Source organism: Tamandua tetradactyla, chromosome 2 (assembly GCF_023851605.1).
Source record: "Tamandua tetradactyla isolate mTamTet1 chromosome 2, mTamTet1.pri, whole genome shotgun sequence".
In the NCBI taxonomy this organism is placed as follows: Eukaryota; Metazoa; Chordata; class Mammalia; order Pilosa; family Myrmecophagidae; genus Tamandua; species Tamandua tetradactyla.
Window position 1 is genome coordinate 39,232,457 of NC_135328.1, and position 24,621 is coordinate 39,257,077.

The window sequence follows — 24,621 nt, forward strand, 5'->3', positions numbered from 1 at the left end:
CATTCATTACCAAGAGTTTTTTTTCATCACCCCAAACAAAATCTTTGCACCCATTAAGCAATAACTACACATTTTCTACCCCCTACAGCCCCTAGTAGCCTCTATTCTATTTTCTGTCTCTATGAATTTACTTATTTTACATATTTATATAAGTAGAATCATAATTTTTCCGTTTGTGACTGGCTTATTTCACTCAACTTAATGTCTTAAAGGTCCATCCATGTGGTAACATGTCTCTGAACTTCATTTGTTCTTATATCCAAATAATATTCCATTGCATGTACCATATTTTATTCATCCATTTATCTATTGATGGACATTTGGACTGTTTCTTCCTTTTGGCTATTGTCACTAATGCTACTATGAACAAGAATCATGATCCTTTTCATTGTTAATAATTGATGATTCTAACATAATTTGATTTTATTTTCCCTTTATTCTCTTATCTACACTTAGAGAATATGGAAAGATTCCCCCACTTGAGTAGTACTCATTCTAAAGACATTTTTGAGAAAGTATTATGTGTTAGAAATACTTTCCAGCAGGGGAGTGAGAAATGAATGCATATTGTATTTTTCAACTTTTTGTTAATGTGGGGTCATAAGTAAGACAATAAGAGCAAGAATCCTGCCACACAGTTTTCTTGCATCCTCCATTGTGCCTCAAAGTTCTGGATATATGTTGGGTCATAGGTAAATGATTCCCTCAGCTATTAAAATTGTGATTACTAATAGGGAGGGGGCAGACAAGGAGCTGTATGGTCATCAGCAACAAAGGTTCAAATATATATATAGGAGGTTTCATTTTGATTGCCATTTTATCATCATAAATCTTTATACTCTGAATTTTTGAAACTTTCTACCACTAAAATGCAAACTCATGATTGACTAAAGCAACCCAGAAGCTACTGTGTGTGTGCAGGGGTAGTGGTGGTGTGATGGTAAATGACCATCTTGTGGGTTCTGGGCCCAGCTTTACCATTTAATCACTGCGTGATCTTGAGCAAGTCACTTAACCTCCAAACTCTCATGACCTGGTCATACCCTTGCAGGGCACTGGCCCAGTAAGACTTTCAATTTATGTTCCAAAGCAGGACTTACTTTATTTGGAGTACTTCAGGCACCAACCATTCTTCATTTTAAACCTCTCTGCTTTATTCCTTTTCTCCTTCCCTTCTTGAATCAATGGATTCCATTGATCCATTTATTCAAAATATATTTACATTGTCCCTATCAGGGGCTAGTCATTTTTCTGGACACTGGAGACTGAACAAAGTAAAAACAGACAGAAATCCATGTTTTTATTGAGTTTATCATCTATATGGAGAAGACAGGATGCAAACAAGAAAAAATACATATTTCAGACAGCAGTAGGTGGTATTGGGAAAAAATTGAGCAAGAATAGGGGATCAGGAGCACTGGGGACATGACAATTGCAAATGGATAGTCAGGAAATGCCTCAGTAAGGTGATTTTTAATAAAGACCCCAAAGAGGTAAGTGAGTCTGGGGGAAAAGTGTTCCAGGTAGAGGGAAGAGCAGGGGTAGGGCCTGAGACAGAGCATATCCATTGTGCTTGAAAACAGCAGAGAGACAGCACCTGAGAGATATATTAATGAGGTCAGAGGAATAACCAGGAGCCTTGTGGGCTGCTGGATTTTCCTTGGAGCAGAAAAAGAACCCACCTGAGGGCTTGCAAAGGGGAGTCACATAATATGACTTATTTTATAGGATTGCTCTGACTAATATGAAGAGCAGAGACCATTTTCAGGACCACTGCAACAGGCTAACATGAATGCAGTGGAAGGGATGAGAGGTAGTAAGATACTGAATATATATTGAAAGTGTTTTTATGCAGAATATTAACTACTGACCCTCTTTCAGAGTTCTTCAGTTACACTAGATGTTACAGATTTTGCTAAGCAAAAATGTGAAAATTAACAGGAAATATTCCTTTCCTTTAAGTGATGTATGCCTACAGATTTTGGCTTCTTGCCTCCTACCAGGTCTTCTTATATTTTCTTTATTCTATTTTTTTTCCATAACCTTCCATGGCCCAGATATAGTGATCAGACACTATATTTCATACTAGTGGTAAGAAATGTACAATGATGTACAATGATGTATAATATAATAGGTAATATCTACATCATATATATAATGTTATATGTAATTGATATCTCAAAAAAACTACTCGAGACCCACGTTCTGATGATTCTGCCCCACCATTTGGTAAAGCATTCACATCTACAGATTGGGTATTAATATTAAGCTAGGAAGGGCCTGAATTGATTTGATATCAGCAGCAGCTTCACTTTGTTCCATGTTTCCCATGGTCCTGTGTTTTCCTCCAGATCCCTGACAGCTTTTCCATTAGGGCCCCTCATACCCAAACCATATTCTACTCAGTGAGAATGACTGTTCAGAAATTTAAATGGAGTGACTCTAACCACCTCTTTCATTGGCATTATACTATAGTTTAAGTTCAAAATTTTATAGTCTATATGTATCTATATTAGCAGGAGGGGCAGAATCCAGAAAATTTCAGATAAATTGGATCTCACCTAGAAATTGTGCTCTCTGGATTCTTTGTCATAAAATAAAGGGGTGTGACTAACAAGTGCACACTGAGGTATCAGTAGTTTGGGCCTTTCAGTTCTATTTAAATTTCAGAGGGTGTCTGTCTGCATCATATGAGTTTGATCCAAAGGAACAAAATGAAAATGGGTGAATGTCTGGGGCCATGGTGCATGGGGTACATTTGGGGGGGGGGGCAGGGAGAGTGTTTTCCAGGGCTTCCTTCATGAGATTGGCTCAGGATGTATGCAGAAGGAACCCTCAAATAGGATTAGAGCTTGAACCATCTAGAATATCCTCTTCCCATTTTCCAGATAAGGAAACTGATCCAGAAGCAGCATCTATCCTGACCACAATCACAAGGTTAAACAGATGCAATGCTGACATATGACTCAGTTGTACTGATACCACATTATTCTTCCCCTATGACATTATGCTGAGAACAGCTCTTAATAAATCAATGGTCACACATGAAGAGTCCCAATTAGAAGGAATTATTCCTCTTTATCATCATAATATATTTGCATACAAGAAAATAACCACATTTGTGCCCCAAATCCCAAGAAGTAAATACTGATTCTCTAAGTTTCCTTTTCTTCTATATAAAACACATGGGAAATCAAGATAGTTAAAAATTATCAACGAATTCCCCCAGGATATTTCTCTGTTGGAACAAGTCTCTTTCTAAGCAAACAACTCTAATTTTAGATTAGGCGTAAATATATTTTGACCTTATTTTCATCCTAATAATTTTACTTTGTTTAGAGAATTTGCTGTGTGTTATGAATATTTCTTCCATTAGAGAGTCAGTTAGTCTGAGTCAGAATATGGATAGGCAGACAGATACATAAAAGATAGATATAGTTAGAAGATAGATACACAGAAAGATATAGAGATACACACACATACACACACATAGGCACATATATATATATTTTTATTAATTAAAAAAATTAACTAACAAAACATTTAGAGATCATTCCATTCTACATATGCAATCAGTAATTCTTAATATCATCACATAGATGCATGATCATCATTTCTTAGTACATTTGCATCGATTTTGGAAAAGAACTAGCAAAACAACAGAAAAAGATATAGAATGATAATATAGAGAAAAAATAAAAATAATAATAAAAATAAAAAATAAAAAATATATACAAATGAAAAAAAGGAAAAAAAACAAAAACCACAAACAAACAAACAAACAAAAAAAAAAACTGTAGCTCAGATGCAGCTTCATTCAGTGTTTTAACATAATTACATTACAATTAGGTAGTATTGTGCTGTCCATTTTTGAGTTTTTGTATCTAGTCCTGTTGCACAGTCTGTATCCCTTCAGCTCCAATTACCCATTATCTTACCCTGTTTCTAACTCCTGATGGTCTCTGTTACCAATGACATATTCCAAGTTTATTCTCGAATGTCGGTTCACATCAGTGGGACCATACAGTATTTGTCTTTTAGTTTTTAGCTAGACTCACTCAGCACAATGTTCTCTAGGTCCATCCATGTTATTACATGCTTCATAAGTTTATCTTGTCTTAAAGCTGCATAATATTCCATCATATGTATATACCACAGTTTGTTTAGCCATTCTTCTATTGATGGACATTTTGGCTGTTTCCATCTCTTTGCAATTGTAAATAATGCTGCTATAAACATTGGTGTGCAAATGTCCGTTTGTGTCTTTGCCCTTAAGTCCTTTGAGTAGATACCTAGCAATGGTATTGCTGGGTCGTATGGCAATTCTATATTCAGTTTTTTGAGGAACCGCCAAACAGCCTTCCACAGTGGTTGCACCATTTGACATTCCCACCAACAGTGGATAAGTGTGCCTCTTTCTCCGCATCCTCTCCAGCACTTGTCATTTTCTGTTTTGTTGATAATGGCCATTCTGGTGGGTGTGAGATGATATCTCATTGTGGTTTTGATTTGCATTTCTCTAATGGCATAGGCACATATATTTTACAGTTATTGTAAGATTTAGATTCAAAGGTTCAATATCATTCCTTCAAGACTCACATATAGTCAGCTACCCTGAGTTTATGAAAACATTTAGAGAGCAAAAGAAACATTTCAAAGTAGAATAGATTTAACAATAGACGGGCATGTAAATTTCAAAACGCCATGTACTTATATTACCATGATATTTCTAACATCATATATTGTACACCTCTTTATAGTTTATGAAGAGTATTCATCTTGTCATTTTTTTAATTAAAAGTTTTTGGAGTCAGCTAAGGAAAATAGTTGGGTGTGTCTTCAAGAGATGAAGAAGCTGAGGGTTGGAAAGTCAATTGACCTGCCACGGGTAATAACTAGATTTGAGCAGAACTAAAAGTAACTTCTACACATACTTCTACTTTGTCCACATTCCAGTCACTACTGTATATGACAACGAGGTGCTGATGAATAAAGTAGAGTGATGTTGGCTATCAAATTGAGGGTAGAAGATAACAAAAGCATAATATAAGATTTCCTCAATACCTTTTGTGATATCCTGAATTAAAAGGGCATTAAGTTTCTAACTATAAATTGTAATGAACACCTTTCCACATTGTTGAACCCTTCAGTACCACTTTAGTTATTGAGATCTGTGGACTAATAGCCTTATGGTTTCCTGTTTTCCCTAGCAGCATAAATTTCCCCCATAATATGGAATATCTGTTCTCCAAAATCAACCAAACTGGTAGCAATGCTATTACATTGCTCATAGCATTTCTGCTATATTTGGATGTTGTGCTATGGGAGGGAGCTATAAAGACAACACATCAATCATGCCCTACAAATGTTGATATCAAGACCTAGAAGTTTCAAATGACTACTCCTGTGCTGAAATCTAAACTAGACTGAGGGACTCCCACTTTTACCCATGAGGGAGTAACTGCACAGAACTTGCCCTCCTACTGAAAATAACTAGAAACCCAGAAAAAAATATATGGAATCATTTATTTTCAGATACTGTACAAAGAGGAAACAAAGACTGTGACATCTGACAAGAAAAACAAACAAGGGGTGACCTATGATCACCCAGACTTTCTGTCCAGGGGAAATTTCCAAATCACCATGCAAAGACAGACTACATAAAGTAAGTCCGGTCTTCATTAAAAATCACACAAAGGTTGAATCTTAGTAGGGGTACTGAATAAGCTCTACTAGGCTCATCATTTCCTTTTTTTTTTTCCTACATGGGCAGGCACCGGGAATCGAACCCAGGTCCTCTGGCATGGCAGGCAAGCATTCTCACCTGCTGAGCCACTGACACCCACCCACTAGGCTCATCATTTAAAAACAAGCCTCAAAATTATCAAGTTGATCTGCAAATAAATTAACTGCTGGCCAAAACAAAGCCCAACATTCTTTAAGGAAAACAGTAGAATTTAGCACTCAGCAACATAAAACTCACAATGTTTGACATCCAGTCAAACTTAGCAGATAGGAAAAGAAGCAGGAAACATTGACACAAATGGTTGCCTTAATTTCCTGCTGTAACACATCATCAGATATTTGGTGGCTTGAAAGAATGCAAACATCTGATCTTACTGTTTTGGAGGTCAAGAGTCTAAAATCAAGGCATTGGAAGGGCTGTGCTCCTTCTGAAGTCTTCCAGGGAGAATATGTTTTCTTCCCTTTTTCAGAGGGTGCCTGCATTCCCTGGCTCCTTCCAGACCCCGTCCTTGAATCACTCCTAGTCCTGCTTATGGTGTCACATTTGTTACTACTAACTCTGGTCTCCTTACTTCCCTTTTATAAGAACACTTGGATTACATGGGCCCTACCCAGATCATCCAAAATTCTCTCCTCATCTCAAAACCTTTAATTGAATCACACCCCAGAGTCTCTTCACCATGCATTGTAACATATCAACACTTTCTAGGGATTTCTCTAACCACAGGAATTCTTATAAACAGGACTTGAACACATGGAGCATATTTCCTAAACCAAAGTTCACTATACCTCTATTTTATTCTAAAATCCAACCTCAAGTCTCTTATCTTGCTATTTTGAGTCCAGGCCCTGAAAGGTATAGAAGAAAGAAAGAGGAAGAGAGAAAGAACTGAGAATTTGGGATATTTTAATGACACTAAATCCTCACACCCATGAGCCCAGAATGGCCCAATCAGTGCCTTGACAACTGATATCTTCAATATCCCCCTAACTCTTCCAACTTTGTCAGCAATTATGCACATTCCTGCACGTTCTCTCTCAGCTCTGTATCTTTCCTCAAGGTTAATTCCATGAAAACTTGTGCCCAGAGAGACAAACATTAAGGAACAGAAAACTCTGTTAGCATCAGGTGCACACATTTTCTTGGCTCTGTGCCTTCTTTCTCTATGCTCACTATAAATACCTGCTTTCCTCTCTAATCAATGCAGAGCACTTTCACACGGAGCTCTGTATCGGCCACCACCAGACAACTTGACTCCAAGATTAATTTATTTCTTCATTCCTGTGAGTAATTCCCTATAATAAAGGTTCATGGCTCAGTCCATGCCTGGTGTTTTCTTTGGTCTCTCTGCTGGAAGACCCCCTTTGGGCCAAAATACCTTCTCTATATGACTCTACCAAGAGTGAGGAAGAAAATAATTTATCCTTCTAAGTCCTTTTCTAAGAAGTTGCTCAACCTCTTGGTTACTCAAAAATATGTTACTCTAAAACTGGTGGTTGGCAATCAGCCAACATTCTGGATATAGATGAAATGAGCTTAATATCATCAGGATGGATAGCCATCCCTATATGGCTGGAGGGCTGCTGCAGACTGAGTTGCTGCCATTTTTATGGTTCAGTACCACCAAGAAATTACAGTGAATGAGTGAGCTTTCCCAACCTTTATTAGAAGTGGTGGCTGTTTGTCATTGTGTCAGACTGTTGGCAGATTCAAGAGATCTAAATTTACCAGGTGGGTGCTTCCTCCATGGCTGATTGCAGTCAATGGATCTTCAGGATACCTATTTGCAGTCTGGTGATCCAGACCAATAGAACAAGCTGCTAAGATGAAAGGCAATGAATGAGACCCACTTTAGAATCCATCATGTACCAGGGCTTCTACCCAACTCCTGCACTCTTGCATAATGACTTTTTCAATTGATTTCAGCAGATTTTGATGACTAGTTTCAATTTAAGCTGTGGTGGCAGGAAAATAAAGGGATATATCAGTCATCACCCTGTTGTATTTTTAGATCATTTTAACTCATTGGAGGCTATCCTCTTGGATGACTTTGAAATATCTTTTCTTTTAATTGTTTGAGGCTGAATTGGACAAATAAAGACAAGTTTGCCAATATTTAAGCCCCCATCCATCTGAATAGATTAGCATGTCTTAGTTAAACGCACAAACTTTAAAAAGAACTATTTTATCTCAAAGCCATACATAAAAGATAGCAGATGATATCTGGCAGTGGTAATTATTTGTACCAGTGAAATGGTGAAGATTAATCATTGGGGTTAGTAGAAAGGACTATTTCCATTAATGTGAGAGAATAATTTCCAGAAAATCTGAGCTGTTTACCACCTCTGATGAGCAAAGGAATGAGGAAAAGACGGGGAGGTCTAATTTAGACTTACAGGGGAGGTATTATTTTCCCCCCTTTTATAGATGATGAAATTAAGGCAGAGGAAGATTGTTACTTGCCTAAGTCCATGCAAATCAGAAGGGGGGGCTCTAGACTCTAGCATCTGGCTCTAGACTCTGTGCTCTTAAGTAACATACAATAGCACTTCTCAATGCCAGGTATGATGAAAACTTCTGATTTAGGAATCTAAACATTAGAGGTTATCTGAGCTTTCTTAAGCATTCTTCTAAGCCTAATGACCAGTTTGCCTTAAGAATATAGTCAAGGATAAACAAAATGTAGTATAGCCATACAACAGCACATTATTCAGCCATAAGCAAGGAATGAAGTATTATACATAACACAACATGGATGAGCCTTGAAAACATTATGCTAAGTGAAGAAACCAGACACAAAAGGCACATAATGTATGATTCTATTTATAATAAATATACAGAATATACCACTCCATGGAGACAGAAGCCGTATTAGTGGTTGCCAGAGGCTTGAGGGAGGGGAAAATGGAAAGTGGCAGCTAATGAGTATAGTGTTTCTTTTTTTTCTTTTTTCTTTTGGTGAGAATATCAACATTTCTCACAAAATAGGGTTTCTTTTTGGGGTGATGAAAATATTCTGAAATTGTATAGTTTTGATGGTTCTGGAACCCCATGAATATACTAAAAACCACTGGATTGTACATCTTTAAAATGGTGAATTTTATAGCATGTGAATTATATCTCAATAAAAAAGGATAAAGTGCTTCCGGAGAAGATGGTGGCTTAGTAAGGTGTACACGTCTTAGTTCCTCCTCCAGAACAACTACTAAATAACTAGAAACAGTACAGAACAGCTCCCAGAGCCACGACAGAGACCAGACACACAGTGTACCCCAGTCTACAATGGCTGGACCGGCTATGAGAATCCGCTGTGGTGAGGTCCCCGAGTGGTGCATGCTTCCCTGGGCCATGGCAGCTGGCGGCCGGCCCCCCTCCCTCCCTCCTTCCCGGTCCGGCTGAGAGACTCGGATAGGCGGTTCCCCAAGACACGGTGGCCAGCAACCGGAGCCCCTCCCACACATGTGGCTTCCCGGGCCAGCTGGAAGCCTTGGATCGGCAGTTCCCCAAGCCGCGGCGGCCGGCGACCAGAGCCCTTCCCACACACGCGGCTTCCCGGGCCGGCTGGGAGCCTCAGATCGGCAGTTCTCCAAGCTGTGGCGGCCGGTACCCCTCCCCAACAGGCGACTTCCCGGAGGGAAAGGAAAGAGTCTCCAACAGTAGTAGACACTGAGTCCAACCTAACACCAATAGTGGCATTAATGAACAACTTCTGACTACTAAAAATTGGCCCTCAGCTCAGGCAAAACTGATCAAAGTGGAAGTTGCCTATTGGGCTAACTGAAAAAGAGGAAAGGGGGCAAAACAGAGCCTTCTGCGGCTGTTTCTATGGAGGCTTGGTTGCCTGTGGGCTCAGCGCTGGGATTACACAGGTTGCAACTGCCCTGAACGCAGAGGCGGGCTGCTTTCAGGGCTCTCTACTACCTGAACCTTCCCCGCGGGAGGGGTGAAACACAACTCAGGTGGAATCCCTCTCTCAAGGAATTCAGATCCCAGGACTTCACAATTTGAAGCCATTAAAACCAACCTACAACCTGTCCTCTGTCTCCACCACACACCCAGCAGCGAGAGTCTTCCAAAGTTAAAGGAGCCACAACATCTTTTGCTGGTGGGACCCGCAGACAGACAAGCACCACATACTGGGAAGGATAAGAAAAACAGAGCACAGAGACTTCACAGGTAAGTCTTTCAACCTGCTGGATCCCACACTCAGGGAAATCTGATTAAATGCCCAGACGTCAGCAAAAAATAACAAATCACACCAGGAAAATTGAAGATATGGCCCAGTCAAAGGAACAAACCAATAGCTCAAATGAGATACAGGAGCTGAGAAAACTAATTCTGAATATATGAACAGAAATGGAAAACCTCTTCAAAAACCAAATCAATAAATTGAGGGAGGACATGAAGAAGGCATGGGATGAACAAAAAGAAGAAATAGAAAGTCTGAAAAAACAAATCACAGAACTTATGGGAATGAAAGATACAGTAGAAGAGATGAAAAAACAATGGAAACCTACAATGGTAGATTTCAAGAGACAGAGGCTAGAATTAGTGAACTGGATGATGGAACATCTGAAATCCAACAAGAAACAGAAACTAAAGGGAAAAGAATGGAAAAATTTGAGCAGGGTATCAGGGATTTGAATGATAACATGAAGTGCACAAATATACGTGTTGTGGGTGTCCCAGAAGGAGAAGAGAAGGGAAAAGGAGGAGAAAAACTAATGGAAGAAATTATCACTGAAAATTTCCCAACTCTTATGAAAGACCTAAAATTACAGATCCAAGAAGTGCAGCACACCCCAAAGAGAATAGACCCAAATAGGCGTTCTCCAAGACACTTACTAGTTAGAATGTCAGAGGTCAAAGAGAAAGAGAGGATCTTGAAAGCAGCAAGAGAAAAACAATCCATCACATACAAGGGAAACCCAATAAGACTATGTGTAGATTTCTCAGCAGAAGCCATGGAAGCAAGAAGACAGTGGGATGATATATTTAAATTACTAAAAGAGAAAAACTGCCAACCAAGACTTCTATATCCAGCAAAATTGTCCTTCAAAAATGAGGGGGAAATTAAAACATTTTCAGACAAAAAGTCACTGAGAGAATTTGTGACCAAGAGACCAGCTCTGCAAGAAATACTAAAGGGAGCACTAGAGTCAGATAGGAAAAGACAGAAGAGAGAGGTATGGAGAAGAGTGTAGAAAGAAGGAAAATCAGATATGATATATATAATATAAAAGGCAAAAAGGTAGAGGAATGTATTATCCAAACATTAATAACACTAAATGTTAATGGACTGAACTCCCCAATCAAAAGATATAGACTGGCAGAATGGATTAAAAAACAGGATCCTTCTATATGCTGTCTACAGGAAATACATCTTAGACCCAAAGATAAATATAGGTTGAAAGTGAAAGGTTGGGAAAAGATATTTCATGCAAATAACAACCAGAAAAGAGCAGGAGTAGCTATACTAATATCCAACAAATTAGACTTCAAATGTAAAACAGGTAAAAGAGACAAAGGATACTATCTACTAATAAAGGAACAATTCAACAAGAAGACATAACAATCATAAATATGTATGCACCGAACCAGAATGCCCCAAAATACATGAGGAATACACTGCAATTACTGAAAAGGGAAATAGACACATCTACCATAATAGTTGGAGACTTCAGTTCGCCACTCTCATCAATGGACAGAACATCTAGACAGAGGATCAATAAAGAAACAGAGAATTTGAATATTACAATCAATGAGCTAGACTTAACAGACATTTATAGGACATTACACCCCACAACAGCAGGATACACCTTTTTCTCAAGTGCTCATGGATCATTCTCAAAGATAGACCATATGCTGGGTCACAAAGCAAGTCTCAACAAATTTAAAAAGATTGAAATCATACACAATGCTTTCTTGGATCATAAAGGAATGAAGTTGGAAATCAATAATAGGCAGAGTGCCAGAAAATTCACAAATATGTGGGGGCTCAACAACACACTCTTAAACAACCAGTGGGTCAAGGAAGAAATTACAAGAGAAATTAGTAAATGTCTCGAGGCGAATGAAAATGAAAACACAGCATATCAAAATCTATGGGACGCAGCAAAGGCAGTGCTAAGAGGGAAATTTATTGCCCTAAATGCCTATATCAGAAAAGAAGAAAAGGCAAAAATTCAGTAATTAACTGTCCACTTGGAAGAACTGGAGAAAGAACAGCAAACTAAAACCAAAGCAAGCAAAAGGAAAGAAATAACAAAGATTAGAGCAGAAATAAATGAAATTGAGAACATGAAAACAATAGAGAAAATCAATAAGACGAAGTTGGTTCTATGAGAAAATCAACAAGATTGATGGGTCCTTAGCAAGATTGACAAAAAGAAGAAGAGAGAGGACGCAAATAAATAACATCAGAAATGGAAGAGGAGACATAACCACTGACCTCACAGAAATAAAGGAGGTAATTACAGGATACTATGAACAACTTTATGCTAATAAATACAACAATGTAGATGAAATGGACAAGTTCCTAGAGAGGCATGAACAACCAACTTTGACTCAAGAAGAAATAGATGACCTCGACAAACCAATCACAAGTAAAGAAATTGAATCAGTCATTCAAAAACTTCCCAAAAAGAAAAGTCCAGGACCAGACAGCTTCACATGTGAATTCTACCAAACATTCCAGAAAGAATTAGTACCAACTGTGTTCAAACTCTTCAAAAAAATCAAAGTGGAGGGAAAGCTACCTAATGCATTCTATGAAGCCAAAATCATCCTCATACCAAAACCAGGCAAAGATATTACAAAAAAAGAAAACTACAGACCAATCTCTCTAATGAATATAGATGCAAAAATCCTCAACAAAATTCTAGCAAATCGAATCCAGCAACACATTAAAAGAATTATACATCATGACCAAGTAGGATTCATCCCAGGTATGCAAGGATGGTTCAACATAAGAAAATCAATTAATGTAATACACCATATCAACAAATCAAAGCAGAAAAATCACATGATCATCTCAATTGATGCAGAGAAGGCACTTGACAAGATTCAACATCCTTTCCTGTTGAAAACACTTCAAAGGATAGGAATACAAGGGAACTTCCTTAAAATGATAGAGGGAATATATGAAAAACCTACAGCTAATATCATCCTCAATGGGGAAAAATTGAAAACTTTACCCCTAAGATCAGGAACAAAACAAGGATGTCCATTATCACCACTATTATTCAACATTGTGTTGGAGGTTCTAGCCAGAGCAATTAGACAAGAAAAAGAAATACAAGGCATCAAAATTGGAAAGGAAGAAGTAAAACTATCACTGTTTGCAGATGATATGATACTATACGTCAAAAACCTGGAAAAATCCACAACAAAACTACTAGAGCTAATAAATGAGTACAGCAAAGTAGCAGGTTACAAGATCAACATTCAAAAATCTGTAGTGTTTCTATACACTAGCAATGAACAAGCTGAGGGGGAAATCAAGAAACGAATTCCATTTACAATTGCAACTAAAAGATTAAAATACTTAGGAATAAATTTAACTAAAGAGACGAAAGACCTATACAAAGAAAACTACAAAAAAAAACTGTTAAAAGAAATCACAGAAGACCTAAATAGATGGAAGGGCATACTGTGTTCATGGATTGGAAGACTAAATATAGTTAAGATGTCAATTCTACCTAAATTGATTTACAGATTCAACACAATACCAATCAAAATCCCAACAACTTATCTTTCAGAAATAGAAAAACCAATAAGCAAATTTATCTGGAAGGGCAGGGTGCCCCGAATTGCTAAAAGTATCTTGAGGAAAAAAAACGAAGCTGGAGGTCTCATTCTGCCGGTCTTTAAGGCATATTATGAAGCCACAGTGGTCAAAACAGCATGGTACTGGCATAAAGATAGATATATCGACCAATGGAATCGAATACGGTGCTCAGATATAGACCCTCTCATCTATGGACATTTGATCTTTGATAAGGCAGTCAAGCCAACTCACCTGGGACAGAGCAGTCTCTTCAATAAATGCTGCCTAGAGAACTGGATATCCATATGCAAAAGAATGAAAGAGGACCCGTATCTCACAACCTATACAAAAGTTAACTCAAAATGGATCAAAGATCTAAACATTAGGTCTAAGACCATAAAACAGTTAGAGGAAAATGTAGGGAGATATCTTATGAAACTTACAATTGGAGGCGGTTTTATGGACCTTAAACCTAAAGCAAGAGCACTGAAGAAAGAAAGAAATAAATGGGAGCTCCTCAAAATTAAACACTTTTGTACATCAAAGAACTTCATCAAGAAAGTAGAAAGACAGCCTACACAATGGGAGACAGTATTTGGAAATGACATATCAGATAAAGGTCTAGTATCCAGAATTTATAAAGAGATTGTTCAACTCAACCACAAAAAGACATCCAACCCAATTACAAAATGGGAAAAAGACTTGAACAGACGCCTCTCAGAAGAGGAAATACAAATGTCCAAAAGGCACATGAAGAGATGCTCAATGTCCCTGGCCATTAGAGAAATGCAAATCAAAACCACAATGAGATATCATCTCACACCCACCAGAATGGCCATTATCAACAAAACAAAAAATGACAAGTGCTGGAGAGGATGTGGAGAAAGAGGCACACTTATCCACTGTTGGTGGGAATGTCAAATGGTGCAACCACTGTGGAAGGCTGTTTGGCGGTTCCTCAAAAAGCTGAATATAGAATTGCCATACGACCCAGCAATACCATTGCTAGGTATCTACTCAAAGGACTTAAGGGCAAAGACACAAACGGACATTTGCACACCAATGTTTATAGCAGCATTATTTACAATTGCAAAGAGATGGAAACAGCCAAAATGTCCATCATCAGACGAGTGGCTAAACAAACTGTGGTACATACATACGATGGAATATTATGCAGCTTTAAGACAGAATAAACTTATGAAGCATGTAATAACATGGATGGACCTAGAGAACATTATGCTGCGTGAGACTAGCCAAAAACTAAATGACAAATGCTGTATGGTCCCAATGATGTGAACCGACGTTAGAGAATAAACTCGGAATATGTCATTGGTAACAGAGACCGTCAGGAGTTAGAAATAGGGTAAGATAATGGGTAATTGGAGCTGAAGGGATACAGACTCTGCAACAGGACTGAATACAAAATCTCAAAAATGGACAGCACAATACTACCTAATTGTAATGTAATTATGTTAAAACACTGAATGAAGCTGCATCTGAGCTATAGTTTTTTTTTGTGTGTGTGTTTTTCTGTTTTTTTATATATATTTTTTGTATTGTTTATTTTTATTTTTTTCTCTATATTATCATTTTATTTCTTTTTCTGTTGTCTTGCTATTTCTTTTTCTAAATCGATGAAAATGTACTAAGAAATGATGATCATACGTCTATGTGATGATATGAGAATCACTGATTGCATATGTAGAATGGAATGATTTCTAAAGTTGTGTTAGTTAATTATTTTTAATAAATAAATAAATAAATAAAAAGATAAAGTCAAGGATCAAGAATAAAAGAAGATAGAAGTAGTAGTTACCATTTACCGGTTGCTTTACATATACCATCTTATTTAATTCTCATGAAACCCTAAGAGTAGACGTTATTACTATTACCCTCATTTAAGAAACAAACCGAATGACATTCAAAGAATTTAAATGACTAGATCAATGTCACCTAATTGGTATGTGGTTTTCACAGGGCTTGAAGCCACCTCTGCCTGATCCAGTGTGAATACGTTGGTCTGCAGCTGTTCGCACACATAGCATCAACCTCTGAATTTCCTTGCTCGCCTGCCAATAAGTTGTAAAAAAAAAAAAAAAAGTAAAGGTCAAAATAGATGATCCAGATAAATATTTAATATCTCCTGTTTCCACAGATCCCTTATGGCTAGAAATGGAATGTTTCACACCTGCGCTGTACACCACATGCAACGCTTGAAGGGATTGTAGACACACCCACAAGGAGAGTGAAAAGGATCAGAGCCAGGGGAAGGTGTTGTACTGTGCTAAAGCTGGGGTCTCCATATGTGTTGCCTATCCATAGTCTCAGACAGGCCCCAGATGTGTATTTTTCTAAAAATGCCAAGGTTTGTTGGGGAAAAAAAATTGACCTTCTTGTGGCTGGAAATCTCCAGGAATTGTGTAAACTCAAGTTTTTTTTTTAATAATAAAAGTTTACATGTTTTGAGCAGGTAATTGGTATAAAGTTACCAATTAGCATGTCTCCTAATTCTTTTTGGGGTGATGAAAAATATTCTGAAATTATATAGTTGTGATGGCTGTAGAACCCCATGAATATACTTAAAAACCACTAAATTGTACACTTTAAAATGATGAATTTTATAGTTTGTGAATTATATCTCAATAAAAAAGGATAAAGTCAAGGACCAAGAATAAAAAGGTAACTGTGTTAAATTTTTTCCATTCCATTGACTTTGCATAACAACCATATGCAATGCATAGTTTTATTACCCCACATTATAGGTAAGACTCCTAATTATGGTAGCTAATGATTATTGAGCACTTATGATATCTTTGCCACAGCTCTGTATTCCTTATATATCTCATCTGAATAACCTAACAATACTAAGAGGCTTAGGAAAGGGAGACTCGGTTAAAAATATGTCCAAGTTTACATAGCCTAAAGGGATTTAGAAGACAATTTGAATTTTCATAGAAGGAACCCATCAGAATAACAAGAATTCATCACTCAGATCAGGAAACTGAACATAACTATCCCAGAAGAACTGCCATTACTTCCACCTGGTCACAACATCCCCCTCCAAAGCCAGTTGGATATGTATCATGGTCAATTTGTTTTACTCATTTTTAAACTTTACATAGATGGTTATCATACAGTAAGTAATCCTTTGTATCTGTGTTCTTTCCTCAGTAGTATTTACTTTTTGAAATCCTGTGTTGTTGGATTTAACAGTTGTTTGTTCATTCTCATTGCTACACAATATCTCATTGCATGAATACATGACCACCAATCCCATTCTGCTGCTTAAGGACATTTTGTTGTTTTGAGAGTTAAAATAATTCTGCTGCTATGAATATTATTTGCCTGTCTTTACAGGGTACACAAATGTACGCATTCTGTTGAGTGTTCTTAAGGGTGGAATTTCCTAGGAGTAGGTCATTGGATATGCATGTGATCAGTTTTAGAAAATTCTGCCTTTCCAAAGTTGTTGTAACCATGTACACCCTCATCAGAAATGCAAATTAATTCCAACTGTTCTGCATCTTGCTAATATTTGATATTGTATATTATTTTTTATTTTAGCCATACTGCTGCTTATGTACTGGTGTCACTTTGTGCTTTTAATATGTATTTCTCTGATAACTAATAAGGTTGAACACATCTCTATATTTTTGAAATATATGAAAGCAGGAAGAGTTAGGCAGTTGATAATTAAGGAGTATAAGATGTTCTAAAGGACTCATTTGTAAAGGTTCCTAGATTATAAACCATTACAGCAGCCATACCTATTACTGAGTTGTAACTGTTATCTCTAAATTCTGAGATGCTGCGCTCCTTGTGTATGAACTGGTAGTTCCCTAGAACTCTGGGTATCTAAATGATATCTGACACTCAGAGTTAGAATTCTGCAGCTCTCAAAACTAGCATTACTTCATATAGCAATGGTTAAGGAAGCTGAAAAAGAGATCAAATTTTGATTAGAGCTGTGAATGAAACTTAACTGGTTGGGAATAAGGCAAATCAGAATACAAGAATAAAGCATGATAATCTCTGTATTTTAAAACTTCAATTTTTGTGTGAGACCAAAGGAAGAGATGTTTATTTTCTAAAACTTAAATTTTCTGTAGCATACTACCTAATTTAAACTGTCTGATCAATTTATTTAAACAACCTAATTAAATGGAACCTACAATAGGAAATGAGATCTTTTTATACTTTACAGTTTATTGTAATTCCCTGATAAAGTATCTTGGGCAAAAAATTAAAAAGTATTTGCAAAGTCCCCTGAGGGACTGGAGAGAAAATGTGGAACTATTCAACTTTCCCCACTAGGGAATTCCTTATGTCCTCTCAAGCATTAGGTATAATCCCAGTTAATAAGCCAAGCCCTCTATCTCGCCCCCTATGAAAATTATTTTTGTAATGGCAAAGCTAAGCTTACTTAAATTATGCCTAAGATTCATCCCCAAAGAACCTCCTTTGTTGCACAGATATGATCTCTTTCCCTAAGTCAAACTCTGCAAATAATCTCACTACCCTCTCCCCTCTCTTCATTGGACATGCCTCCTAGGGTTGTAAATCTCCTTGGCAACATGGGACATGACTCCCAGGGATGAGCCTGGCCCTTACAATGTGGGATTGAGAATGCCTTCTTGACAAGAAGGGGGGAAAGAAATGAAACAAAATAAAGTTCCAGTGACTAAGAGATTTCAAAATAGAGTCAAGATGTTATTCTGGAGGTTACTCTTATGCAAGCTTCAGCAAGATATTGCAAATTGCCACAGTATGCCAAGCCCCAAACAACAGTATTCCTGAAAATCTTAAAGAATACCTTGGACTCTATCTAGGACTCTATGAAAGCTTTAATTAGTAAGTTTAGATTTTCAGAAATTTAAGGCCTCCAGATTGTTTCTATACCACATAAGCCTTGAAACCCAGAGGTACCAGTCTCTCCAAGAACATCAACCAGGTTCAATCCTCTACCACATAGGGCTGACACCCCTTCCCAGCACAATGAAGTTAAAATGGTCATTGACCAGATATTCGTGAAGATTGGAAGAATAATCAAATGAGAGGAAGGAGGTGTAACAGAGAAATTAGGATTTAGCAAATCATTATGATTACTGAATCATCATATAATGTTTCTTTTTAGTTTCTAGTATTTTGGATGAGTCAGAAGGAAATAACTGAAATTGTTGAATTGTAATCCAGAGCCTTGATCTTTGATAATGATTATATAACTATATAGCTTTTATTATGTGACTGTGTGATTGTAAAAACCTTATGATGTGCACCTCCTTTATCCAGGGAATGGATAGATGAGTAACAATATAAGGACAGCATGAGAAAAAGATAATATTCTTAAGTGTTCCTTGATTTCTTGTGTGAAATTTGTCCCTTATTATTTAAATGTGATCAAGCCTCACTTCATATTCTATCTTCTCCAAGAAGTATTTTATACTTCTTCAATCTCTGAAATTCTTATAGCACTGCTTGCGTAAATCAGCTGTTTGATTTGAAGTCTTGGTTAGTTTTTAAGTGTGTGAATGCCCTGTCTCCCCAAATTGACCATGAGGGCAGAGATTAGGTCTTTCATTGCTTAGTTCCCTCCATGGCATGTGGTCCAAACAACATTTATCTCCACATCTATTCAAATTTGAGACTGGAGTAGGGTATCCTTGTCTTTTGAGCAACTGGCCTGGAGCTGGCTCTGAAATATCTGGAGGACTCACTTTTTAGTTGTAGTTTGAAGATAAAATGTATAAAAAGCAACTAAATTTGGAGTCCAGACCTGCAGTCTAATTTCATTTTGACCACTAATCACTTCATGATTATGGCTACATCACGCATCCTCTTTATACCTTAGCATCTTCATCTCTTAAGTGTACAAAGTAATTCCTTCCTGACTATTCCCTAAACTTATTGTGAAGATCAAATGAGATAGTATACATGAAACTCTTTGCAAAATGGCCAGCATTGAAAAAATTTGAAATTATTATTTCCCCAGCAAAGTAGTTACTGATAATAGCTTCAGGTATTACCCTACTAGATAACAGAAATACTCAAGGACCAAAACAATCCATGTTAAAAAAAAAAACTTAATAATGAAATGTCAAATATTATGACAGCCTGTGGAAGGTATTTGGGGATCCTGTTTCTTGTTATTGCTTAAATCATATTCTGTGGTGTTCAGCTGCCTTCTGTCTTTGGAAAAATCCAACTGGAACAAGCAGCAGAGGAAATAGGAGGTAGAGAGTACTACTGGATCCAAATTAATGAAAAATAGAATTTGAGGACTAGCAATACTTAGGTTGACAGAAAAAAATTAAGTTATAGAATTATTGAGATCAAAAAGTATCCAATTAAACACCTAGTTGAGGCTTGTAATAGATGCTCACTTGGTCTCTTCAACAATTGGTCCCAGAAGAGTATTTACATATAACATTCATTTAGATTATTGTATGCAAAAATTCTCAGTCCCTTTTAGATTCTGTCTAAAACACACTAGCCTGTGTTTCCCAGGCTACCTCTCAAGGTGCTGCCTTCCTCTTGTTCCCAGCAGCCAATGCCCAACAAATCACCAGGAGGTCCTGACCTTCTCAACAAGCACCACAAATTTGATTTGTACAGATTCTCCAATTTGTACTTCAGGTCCAAAGCTAGAGTGAAAAAAGCCAATCAAAAATGGGAGCTATTTGTGAACACATTGCCCTCTTTTGTTAATATTTACAATCTGGGCACAGTTAGAGTTGATGCTTAGAAACAATTGGCTGACATTGATAGGACCAAGAAAACTGAGAGAGGACACCCAATAAGACAGGATGGAATGGAGAAGCCTCTCTCAGTAGTTTATGTAGTGTGAGTGCAAGTCAAAAAGGAAGCAAAAGGAAAGAAGGGCTTATCTCCAGCCTGCTCCCTGATCGTAACTTGACTTTCTTTTTGTTTCAAGTGCCAAGCTGAATGCCAGCTGGGAATGTTTGAATTACTGTGGTCAATCAAATACAGAGAACTTTTTAACCCAAGTTTTTTTTTTTTCTTACCCAGACTGCTGTGAAGTCAGCTGTGCTGCCTTTACAAATGTGACCTACAGCATGTGCCAGATGTGAACAGATATGCACTTAGCACGAGTTCTCTATGCCAACCACCAGCTAGTGGGCCAGCTGATTAGAAGAGACATGACAGAAAGAGAAGCAAATGTGACTGCAAAACTGGCTAACACAGCAATATAGCCTTGCAAGCTAAGCAAAGATTGAGGATATGTCTAAAACGGGGCAAGGCTTGAAATAAGCAAGGTCAAGATAAAACAAACAAAAGCTGAATATAAGGGAGGATTGTTGAAAACTGGTAATTTTTTTGTTATAGTATTGAAAAGACATCAGTAAATACAAGCTTTGTAAATTTACTATATGCACATGCATGCACAAACACATAAGCAAACATAGAGGTATATTTGTTTAAATGCATCAGAGGATCTAGATATTCTAAGAAACCTTGGAGGATCTTACATCAAGAAATATAGAGTCAGCAAAAGAACCACCCATATGTCTTCACAGTTCAATTTGACAAATATGAGAACTGACCTGCTAATAAAGGAATTAGAGTAGAGAATGGGATAGTACAATGACAAAAAAAGGGAAAAAAAAAACAGTTCTCGCCTTGTAAAGGTTCTCAGTATGAAAAAATAAGGGTTCTCAGTATAATGATGGAGAATGATATATTCATAAAAATTGATGCAAGGCATTAAACATGTGTTAGGATAATCTGATGAGCATTGAAGACTGGACTTCAGTGGTGAGCAAAGATAAGCAGGAAGTATGGTACAGCAATGGCTCTCAGTAAGGAACAACTTTTCCCCCAAGGGACATTTGGTAATATCTGGAGTGGTCCTGACTGGGGGAGGAGGATATGAGGGTACTACTTTCAACTAATGAACAGAGGCCAAAGATGTTGCTAAACATAATGCATAATAAAATTTTATGCTTAAATTGAGAAACCTGCTTTAGAACAAGGGTGGAGAGAGGGAATTTCTGGCCAAGGAAATAGCTAAAATAAAGATCTCAAGCTATTTGTGAAATAGGAAACAAATCACTGAGGAAAGGATGCAGCAGGAGTTGATAACAGTAAAAAGAAAAAGTGACTTGCAATGGGCTTCAGGTGGCCTGTAGAAGAGATTCACTTGCAATGGGCTTTAGGAAGCTGGTAGAAGAGATAGGGCTTCAGCTTAGGCAAAGGAGGATCACTGGAAGAAGTATAATTCTAAAATAATGTGTTTGTAAGGTAAGCTATTTTAGATGGGTATGAATGGATGTGGAAAAATCAACTAAATGGCTTGGACAAGGGCCTAGACTATAGTGATATGAGACTCTGAACTAAGTGGAGGTGAGAAACCAGCATAGCAGGGGCTAAATGAAAAAAAAATGGTCTGCAGGAATTGCAGCTTGCAATTTCTTACCTAGGGATAGAAGAAGGGAAACAACAAACTTCATCAATTCCCTGCTCTGTGCCTGGTGCTATGGTTAAACAACAACCTTATAAGCGAGCTGATATGACCCATTACTTTCTTTTTTCTTGATTTTTTCCCAAATGTGGTGATTAGGGTAACCAAACATCCATGACTTCCCAGGTCTAAGGGATTCTCAATACATGGGGCTTTCAGTATTAAACCAGAAATCTCCAGGAAAATCAGAACGAGTTGATTCCTTTACCAACTGAGCCCAGATTGGTTAGTGACATGGCCAAATTCACACAGCTTGAAATGAACAGAACAAAAATTTACTCTCCCTCTTTCTGCAGCCCACAATATTTGCCCACACCACACTGACACTCAAGGGAAAAATTATGTTACCGAAAAAGGCGATGCAGAGTAAGAAACACATTTGAGGTGAATTGGAAAGGACATAAGGGCGGTAAGTTCTGTTTTGGAAAACTGAAATCCAAGTTTCCTGATGTAGAGGATTTCATTATTAATTTTTTTCAATCTTTCTGTCTCATACCATCAGTGTTCATCAGGTCCTCCTCCTTCATTTTGTCTAAAAACTCAATGCAGAGTAGGTATTTTTGTGAATGGATAGTTATCTTCATTTTAAGATTAGGATCCAGGCTGTGAGGAAAGGTGTGATACCATCTAATGAATAAATATAGCTGCCTGGTTAAGGTGATACACTGTGCCAGTTTGTCCTCCTTATTTTTCTCTAAGAAGCAACGGCAAGTCAAATATCAGTCAAGGTCAAGCTGCAACTGTTAGATGGATCCAAAGTGAGACCTAAACTACCCGACAAAATGTTGTAAAGGGAATGCCCTACGGAGTTATTCAGCAGAATCCCATCACTTGCTTTTTCCTGAATATCTTCTCATTCCTTGTTAGGACAGAGAAGCTCCCAGTGGCCCTGACCAGTGCTGTGAGCACCATTTGGGAACTTTCTAGACATTCAGATTCATGGACCCCATCCCATGTCTCCAGAGTCAGAATCTTTGGAGTGGGTCCCAGGAATATGTGTTCATAGAAATTCTCTAGATGAGTGTCACTATCAACGAAGCTTGAGAAGTATTGCTTTAAAAGCAGGAGTTGGACATCTTATTCTGTAAAGGAGCAGATAGGAAACGTTTTAGGCTCTGCGGTAAATTGAATTAAATATTACAATTTAGACATGCTGTGACTCCACATTCTTATGAGTGTGAACCCATTGTAAATAAGATCTCTTGAAGATGTTACTTTTTGTTAAGTTGTGGCACAACTGAATGAGGGTGAGTCTTATTCTGGCTTATTGGAGGCCTTAGAAAGGGGAAAAAATAAAACTGGAATCCAGTGAGGGAAAGCTCAGGGAGGAGACAGAAGCTAGAAGTCAGTGAAAAAGCAGAAGAACAGAAGAAATGAGAGATTATCTCCATCTGATTGGAGGCAGAAATATAAGAAAGGAACTCCAAGGATGGCAGGCAACCAGTCTTCGAACACTACAATCTTCAGGGAGAAAGCAAGCCTTACCAATAACTTGATGTCCAGCTCCTAGCATCTAAAATAGTGGTCCAAGAAATTCTTGTTGTCTTAGCCAACCCATCATGCGGTATTTGTGATATTAGCCTTGCTATTTAAGACGTGCTCTATCAGCCAAGAGACATAATTCAGGATATTATGTAAGTATTGTAGATTACACAGTCTCTGTAACAACTCAAATCTCAACTACTCAATATCTACTCAACAACTTCTCAGCTACCCAACTCAGTAAATGATATGATGTTAAGAATGGAATTTGCTTCAAAATCTGTTTCAAAATAAGATAGAAATTCAGATGCCTTGTAAATGAAATAAAATGGACTATGACTTGAAAACTATAAACTAGGTGATGGATACATGGGGTTAAAATAGTATTTTCTATACTTTTTTATGTTTACAATTTTTCAAAATAAAAATATGTTTTATACAAAGTAATGATGATTGAGACAGATGTGTTGATGTGGAATTATACTCACACTATATTGTTTACTAAAATAAAAATTAAGCTACAGAATCTATACAAGATGATTTATTTATGTCTCCCAATGCTTCTGCACCATCTAGCCTCATGCTGTTTCTTTCTATGTCTCATGATCTTCCAGATGTCTTTCTAAAAGACAGAGTTGGACCTGCCTCTCTTTAGGCCCATACCAAAATATTCCCCCTTCTCCAGATAGGCATGCACATTCACAGTGTCGTGTCTTTGCTTGGGTAGTTTTACTTTCATGGATTACATTATCCTTCCAATTTCTCTGTCTAGTAAACTCTTACTACATACCCTTAAAACTGAGTTAATGCTTTTCTGCTTATTCCATTACTGCTCCCCAAATTACACACAATTGCTGTCCCCATACCAGTGGAACATTCTGCTCATTCCAGTTTGCAATAGATTGCACTGTGTAACAGAGTGTGGATGCTTTCCTGGTCTTGACCCACATTCTGGTGGGTGTGGACCTATCGTAAAAAAGATTTATCTAAGTTATTTACTTCAGTTAAGGTTTAGCCCAACTAAAATCGGTTGGGTTTTAATCTAGGTTACAGGAGTCCTTTAAAAGAATAGTGATAATTAGAAATGTGGTAGTTAGATTCAGTTTTCAACTTGGCCAGGTGAAGGCACCTAGTTCTGTTGCTGTG